Raw genomic sequence first — 8,635 nt, 5'->3', positions numbered from 1 at the left:
GTGTGTGTGTGTGTGTGTGTGTGTGTGTGTGTGTGTGTGTGGAGGTATCTCAGCGTGCCATCCATCATGCGGTAAAGCCACGGTAGGCAGTGTACAGTGTGTCTGGCCTCGGCTCCTCACTCAGTCCTCATTAGCCATCAATCACCTCCTCTCTACTGGCTGCCTGCATGGGAAGAGACCTCCTGACTTCACCTCCTAGCAGGGTGTTCACATCGGCACTTTCTCTCTCTCTCTCACACACACACACACACACACGGGCATGAAAACATATACTTGCTCACCCCGTGAAGTCAATGCCAAATATGGAGGTTGAGAGAAATGCTTTCTTACTGAGAGGTTAGTCACTGTGAGAATGCCTTGCTGGTGATTTGTGAGTTGATGATTTGCCAGCTCTTGAAGTTGAACAGTTTGTTTCTCCTCTGCAGTTCTGTGAGAGTTTGAAAATGACAGGGGGAGTCTTTAGTACAATCACCACGAAAGGGCTACATTTTCCGTTTTAAAATGATATCGCAGCTATTTTTGATGGTGAAATCTATGGATCCTTGTATGATTTCAGTAGGAACTGAACCTTTTCTTGTTTTCATTGCATGGGAGATTTATAATTTCACAATCACACCGTACCTCAGAGAAAATATCCCACTGAAAATACTATAGACTATATGTGTTTCAAACCTCATATTGACATGTGAGAATAGGATAAAAGAGGTTACATTTAACAGCGTGTTTAACATCCGCACATACACAAGGCACTGCTGCAAATGTGTTCTTAATTTACAGCTCTATTCGAGGCTTAGTTCCACATATTGAACACGCATGTGTGTATGTGACTGTGTGTGTGTGTGTTTGTGTGTGTACTTGCGTGCGCACTTCCATTTGTGTGAAACAACTGTGGCTGTGTTTCAAGTAGAACAACTGTATGGTGGATTACAAGATGCTGCTGAGCCTAAGGGAGAGAGAGTGAGGAGAGGAGGTGGGAAGGAGGGAGGGAGGGAGGGAGAGGAGTGTAAAGAAAAGAAGGATTTTTTTCATTGAATCCTCTAGGTGAGTTTTCACTGTCCCCCAGGGGCATAAGGAAGCGTTGTGTATTTTTCTCCCTCTCTCGGCTCACCTGCTGGGCAGTGTATAGAGGCCATTACTTGACATTGATAGCTGCAACGGGCTTTTGTCCTTGGCCTGTATATGCCACAGCTGAATACACTGCGCTGCTGAGGAGACTTAAGGTTAGGGCGTTCCACAGCACAGCAAGCTACAGTGTGTATGTTGTCAAATCAAGCAGAACTAACTAACCAGTGCTGCAGCAACTATGACCATCCTGAGATCAGTAGAGAATCAAAATGGCTTGATTTTGGAGATTGCCTATTGCCTTTTCCTCACAAGGAATAGGCAATAACCCTTTTGGACTCTTTTTCTAAACGTAGGTTACTATTCCCTGCGTAAAAAAGCTGTTGCCATTTGCTTTCATTGAGTCGTAAATAATTTTGAGACACCCCAACGCTTGCTATTTGCAAAGCATTTTTAACAAATGCCATAGAAAAAAAGAAAGCATTTCAGCCTTATATCCTTTTACCCGTAACTTCCTCTCTTTCTTTGCTTGCTTTCCTTCCTTCCTCTCTCTTAATCTGTCTCTCTCTGTATCTGTCTTCCTCTTCTTGCTGTTTCACTTGTTCTCCTCTCTCTCTCTCTCTCTCCCCATCCCTCCCTTTCTCACAGTCTGGTTCTCTACCCCTATCTCCTCGTCCAGCTCTCCCCATCCATCTCTGCCCCTGTCTATTTTTCTATTTTTCTCTTTCTCTCTACTGTTCCCTCTCAACACAGTGTGTGTGTGTGTGTGTATGAGGGTAAGAGAGAGACAGCGAGAGAGACAGAGAGAGGCCTGACACATGGGCCCAGTTCCTTAATAATGTCATTCGGTGTGAACGCTATTAGCAGATTACCCTTGGCCCAGGGCAGCCCAGCCATGTGCAGGCACTAGATAACCTTGTGTTCGGTAATTTAATATCAACACTTCCCCTCTTTTCTTACCACGCTTTACAACACACAAATACTCTGCTTGTCCCCTCCGGTCCTATTTCTTGGAGAAAGGGAGAGAAAGAGAGAGAGGGAGAGAGAGAGAGAGGGAGAGAGAGAGAGAGAGAGAGAGAGAGAGAGAACGGATTACAAGATAGTGACTTCTTGAAGATTCCTTTCCTCCGTGGTGAAGTGTGGCAAATCACCCCTCGTCCATGGATGTGAGAAAATACATAAACAGGCTTATAGTGGAAATTCCATCAGATTTAATGCAGTGAATTTAGCTCGGCGGAACATCAAAGGAGCCGCCCATCTTTTAAAAGGCCCCCAGAAGGGGTAATGTCATTTTTCCCCTCCTTCTCGCTTTTCTCCTCGAGGGCTATCGTAGGCCTAACATTTACCACATATCAGGCCAATATGAAAAGCGCAGAGGAAATTCTGTCACACAGTTTGATTTCGTAAGAGAGGGTGAGAGAGGTAGACAGAGACTGAGAAAGAGAGAGAGAGAACTAGAGAGAGCGAATGAGTGAACCACTTAAAGGAGGAAGCCGTTATGGAATCAAATCCCACGCTCTATCCCCTGCAAGCTGAATCACAATCCTGCATTAGCTGGTATATCACACTCCGTCCTGCTACCGCTCTTCTTTCCGCCGCCCGTGAGCCAAGCGGGAGCGCAGGGGCCAGACGGCACGGCCCTATCACTCACCGGCACTCTCTCACACCGGCATTACCACGCCTTTATCTCATCTCCTGCAGCCCGGCACGGCCGGCCGCCTCGCTGTCCTCCAGGCTACTTTACTAATAACCTATTCCTTATCAGGCACCGCGCACCTCTGCCTGTGATCAAAGAGCCAATTAATGGAGCGGGGAAAGGTGAAGCATTCAAATAATGGAGACAGCTGTTTTTCTCTGTTTGAGAAAATCCATTTTGTATTGTTATCGCCTGCAAGCAGCTCCCCCCCGACCGGCGCTTAATTCAAGTCGCTGTCTGCCTCTGCCCGGCTTGATAAGAGAGAGTGAGAAAAGACAGGGACAGAGAGAGGGAGATGAGGGGAGAAGAAAAGAGCCATGGTCACAATGAACTTTATGTAGAAGAATGTGGCAGGAATATCACAGCGGTCCAACTCATCCCTGAGCTTTATCAACTCCAAAGTGGTTCTACACAGAGATAAAGAGGGGGGATGGGGTCATGAAAAGGCAGAGCCTCCAGAGCTGACGAGCCGCTCCGCTGCTTCATTGTCATTCATTTTGAAAGGGAGCAGCTGATCCCAGCTCTTTGAGGTCCAACACAATCTTGTCGGCAAAAACCTGAGGTTAGTTAAGAGGTTAATTGTACTGGTGTCAGAGCAACACATAAATAGCCCCATCAAAAGCTCATATCTAAACAGCTTTGGTGTTGGAGTGTGTCACTCTTCAATTTCTTAAATTCCTTTAGCCTTTTCACAAAGCTCGACGCCATTTTAAGGTGCAAGAGTCTAATCAGATTCTTTCATGTCTCAGAAGCTACTTTGATGTAGCTCATATGCTGGAGTCAGTAACAAGGAGGCTAATTCTGTTATTACTAACCAATTAGTCATACATCTCCAGAAAATATGATTAGTGAGAAGATAATGCCTCCTTACTAGGTCACACTGCAGGGCCTAGCTGGCTATTGTCATTTTCTTTCTTCTTTCAGAAGGTCTGAGCACAGCAAGCCCAAACACTGGGGCAACTGAAGCAGCCGTGCTTCTCTCTCTCAGAATGAATCAATTAGCACTGTTTTCCTTGGCTACCTGTTGTTGCATTACTCATTAGTCAAATATGGCCCCTAGCCACTATTCTTTCAAGAGCCCACTTGCAGATGGAAAGTGATATTTTAAATACTAATTTGAGATATATGACTTTTAAAATGGCCAGTGAAGTAGCTTTCAACCTGTGAGGTACTGTGGTAAAATTTAAGATACTTTGACATGCGTTATTGTCTGATCCTTGATTGATGTATTTATTAGAATGAAATAGAATATATGAAACTCATATCTAGTTAATAACTTCAAGCTCTTCCCTTGTTTTGTTTAGTTTCTTTACATTCTGTTTGTTCAACATTCTTAACGTGTCTTTCTCATCCCTCTTTGTTTCCAAACTAGACCTTAATTTATAGGTATGGTGTAGAATTTAATATGTATAATGTCCTTTCCAAGTGGGTGTCTGCTCAAACTATATTTGCTGCAACACTATTACTGTGGACAATGACAAGAGCAGTGTGCAGGATTTCTTTGAAATAAGAAGTATTCATCTGATGCACCTGCACAAAGACTTACTTTGGAGGTGTGAATATTTTCTCTACTGAAAGTTGCTATGAAATATAATGTACAGTGCTGTAGATTACTGCATGGGTCTGCAACCTGCAGCAAAATGCCAAATACATGCGGTGCAATGCCTACAAAAACAATAGTTACTAGCTGTGCTTTATTGGCTGTAAATACCAACTCTTGTGGAAACCGGGGAACTAGTTAGTGATCTTCCTGTTTATTTTCCTATGTTTATTCTTATGTACTATATGGACACTATACTTTGGGGAAAACTTTTCAGTCAGTACCCAGGAGTTAGGAGCCATTGTATGAAAACCATAACACCATATAGGATGTTCTTGACTGTGATTATGGGTATGCTGGTTCTGGCACTGTAGCTGCATCACCTTTGTACCTGGTGAAGAACAACCTCTTGGATATTACTGCTGTAATAATAGAACATGAGTCTCAAGTCTCCAAGGCAGGTATTAACATATTTATTACACCGTAAAGAGAACAACAATACCAGAATTATACTGCAAAGATTCACAGACTGACAGACCATAGTTTACAGCCCAAAAAAGAAGTTAAAAAAAAGAAACAAAAAGAAAATAAAAAATCAACAAGAAACCACAGTTCTGACATAGTAGACTGGAAAGCTCTCTAGAGGACACTGACCCTGAGCGATGTAAAGACCGCCCAGTGTCAGCCTACCACTAACCTGTGGTTTTCATGTCTCAATTAAGTATTGCACAACAACTTCAAATCATTTGAGCTCTTTTTTTTCACAATAAATTTTCTCAAGAGAACCCGAAAACCCTCCCACCCCTGAAGTTTCACCCCCTCCCCCAGATCAACGCTACTGTCTTTGCTGTTCACTGTTGGCCCCACACATTCCCCAATGTTTCTTGATAAGTAGGAAAATGAAATAACATTTCCCCCTATTGTGAAAAACAGGCATGCCTAAATTCATAGCCTTTATCTTTTTTTTTTTTCTTTTTTTTTTTACAAGCTTTGTCTTTTGTAAATCCCCCCTTTGAATTGAACCTAACTGACAAGTCGACAAGCACTTTAGCATGTCTTCACAACAGAGAAAAGAAGAGGAGAAAAGGGTGGAGGGGAAAAGGGGGAGGAAAAAGAGAGAGAAACAACGTTTCTCATCTGTGACCTTTGCTTGTATCATCGAATAGGAGTCGACAACACTATTCTTTAAAATTAGCACAATTTTTTTAATCTGTTCAAACAATTCAAACTCTTGATGTATTCTAGAAACGCCACAGGCATAAAGGAACGTAACAAAAGTTTTTTTTTCTGTTGTTTTTTTCTCATTTCTATTCATTTATGTTTCATTTATTCATGAGGTCTGCATTGTTACCAAGTAGTGATATGGTTTTGCAGCTGTATGAGCTTCGACTTTGGGTTTTTTTATTTTCCTGTTCTCTTGTGCCCATTTGGTTCGACTAGACCAGTATCAGCGCCGCGACTGGTGCTCTTATCGTGCTGTAAGAGGTAGAGTGAGACTTGTTTGCCACCGAGGAATTTGTAGCAAAACACACATAGAGGAGGGAAGAAAGAAAAGATAGAGCTTCTCAAAGAATCATTGAGCGATAATGTTTGTCTTCATTTTTTTTCTCATTTTTTTTTTACCCAGGTTTTGCCCTGATAACGATGAACACACACATTACTTGTTGTATACTTTCAAATACACTAGTGTTAAAACAGCTTGGCTGTTTCTTCACAGCTTCTGAGGAGTCGCTAGTAGGGTGTCAGACACCTTTTTGGATTGTTTAACCCTTTAGAGTCAAGAATGCAGGTGTTTATTTCATTTAGACAAGAAGGGAGAGATGAGGAAGGACTGAGGGAGGAGGCTCTGGAGCAAACTGCCCAGAACCTTTGTGGGCCTCCACTTGTTCCTTGAGGTCAGAATTATTAACGCGCTTCTGTGTAGCACCAAGGTGTTTGGGGGAGAAGAGCCTTTGTGTGCGTCAGGGTAAGTGCTCTCTTACTGTCAGTCAGAGGTTTGTTTGATTCACGTTGAAGGTTTATAACAAAACCGCAATTGATATTGTATCCCAACAGCGAAAATGACACAAGCTGATATAAATAAATATAAAACAACTGCAAACGGTATTGGTGTGAAAGCCCAGTCTGACATTCTCCTCTTTTAGGATCACAAACTTAACTGCTTAAAGCTGACATGGGCGTATAATCTGACATTTGTGTAATGAGAAAAAGTACAAATGAGGGGGAAACCTCATAAATTACCTCAAAAATTCCTTCAAAATGGATACAGAAGTCATTAGTGTACATGTCACATTGGTTATTATTGCTCCAGTTCAAAACACTGCTGTGAAATGTTCATAATGTTTCATTCACACCTTCTCATTTCACAATGCAAGATGACTGCCACTGGTTTGCTCTTTCCAGAAAGGATTAAAATAAATGACTTTTATGACACTGAAATTGGTTTTGTTGCTTAAACGCGTGAACAAAGCCGCAGAAATAAATAACCAAATGTTTGAGTGAACAAACCTCTTTTGAAATCTTCAGGATTTTGGTCCTTGGTGTCAGTCTTTGGCTGTTTTCGGTGTTTTTTTGTTTATCTCTTGTGTTAATACTGTGTGTTACCTGGTGCTCTGCAATGTTAAAGCTGTCAATCGGAGTCTACACCTCTGCATTTGGAAAGTTAGTTTCTTAGAGTACGTTTTTTTTTCTTTTTTTTTCTTTTTTTTGGTCATTTTTTTCACTTTTTCTAAAAAATAACAACAAATATTTAACAAACGTTCAGTAATGTGCATGCACTGTCTGTAACTATTCAAAAAAAAAGTTATGACTGCTTTTGTTAGCATGTTGAGAGAAAAACATTAATAATAAGTGGATTTGGTGATTTTACATTTTTCCAACTTTACAAAAAAAAAAAATGCACAGAACAGATAACGCTAGCACTACATACAAAAATTGGTTTGTGAAGTATGGCTCTATATCGACAAAACAAGTATGCTGAAAAGAAGCATGCCGAAATAACCTCTGTGACAGTGCAAATACATTTATGTATGTCCCTTGTACAAAACATTTAGGTTAGCATTCCGCGCAACATGCTAGTTCTCAGAAAAGATCTGGGTCGGACTCAAGTAGCAGCTCTGAGATATAGCTTGTGTCTTTTCTCGAGGACAAAGGGGAAAAAAAACAACTTAAAGAACTACGAGGGATCTACCACTTACACACAGAATAGAAAAGCAGCTCGGAAAAAAGATAACACTTCTTTTTTTTTTTTTATCTCATTTTGCACCAGCTAGAGAGGGAGATATGGAGGACTTAGAGTTGTGACCGGCTGAATTACTATGCATCGTCACAATTGTCCAACACATATACAATAAATAACCATTGGTGACACCACTGGACAGAAGTCTTCAACACCATGACATCTACAGAAAAAGAGGAAAAGAAGATGAAGAAAGATGGAAATGTTTCTCAGGGTGAGAGTTGAGACGGGACGGGAACGTCTGGGGCGCGGGACGAGCTCCCTGCTGAGTTCTCCACACTGCAGGGTCCCAGCTCTGAACGGTTGCTGTCACCGGGATCTGACAGTCTCACTGGTGGGACGATGACTTCACTTCCCTTTCGAGAGCGTTCCGTGACCCGCCGAGCGCGCACGTGTGACCGGTAATCAATACGTCCGTCACATGTGCAATGGGCAAGGTTTTTGTATCTTGTCCAAGAATTCTTCGTTTTACATCCTTCAGGAAGACGGATTTGTATTTCCCAGCCCACTGACCTGGATATTATTACAAGTGAGAGGGAAATAACATTGGGTGAACAGCTGGCTTTCCTTACAATCTGCTGCACATCTGCCCGTTCCTTGGCGGTCTGTAGGCCAGGGATTCAGTCCTCCCTCTCACCTGTCCAGGCAGCGTACTTATTTGTTTATCCATCCGTCCGCATGTCTTTCAGGGTATTTAAATCTAATATCTTTCCTCACAAAGAATATTGGTGACTTCAATCGTTCTGCTAGCTAGTTATGTTCCCTTGGTATGTTGTTTGGTAAAGTGTCTTCTTGAGGTTGACTAGTTTCATGTCCCAGGTACAGGAAGGAAATAAGTATTTTTTTCAAGGAAGAAAAAAAAAACAATTAAAAACAAAAAAGGGAGGTCAGATATACTTGTCTCGAGTTCACGGCTATCTCTGCTCAGTCTCTTAATATTTACAGGAAAAAAGGAAGGTAAGCAACAATGACATCAACAACAATAACAACAACAGGCACAACGACAAACATAGACAACAAGAATAGCAATAGTAACAATAAAAGGACGTTGATATTTAATTAATTCATTAAAAACAAAGAATATCTTTGTGTTTCTTTA

The sequence above is a fragment of the Centroberyx affinis genome, unplaced genomic scaffold (genome assembly GCF_046629955.1).
Source record: "Centroberyx affinis isolate AG114_WGS23_722 - 3 ecotype Tasmania unplaced genomic scaffold, CSIRO-AGI_Caff_v1 ptg005018l_1, whole genome shotgun sequence".
In the NCBI taxonomy this organism is placed as follows: Eukaryota; Metazoa; Chordata; class Actinopteri; order Beryciformes; family Berycidae; genus Centroberyx; species Centroberyx affinis.
Note: the sequence above shows the minus strand (reverse complement) of the source record.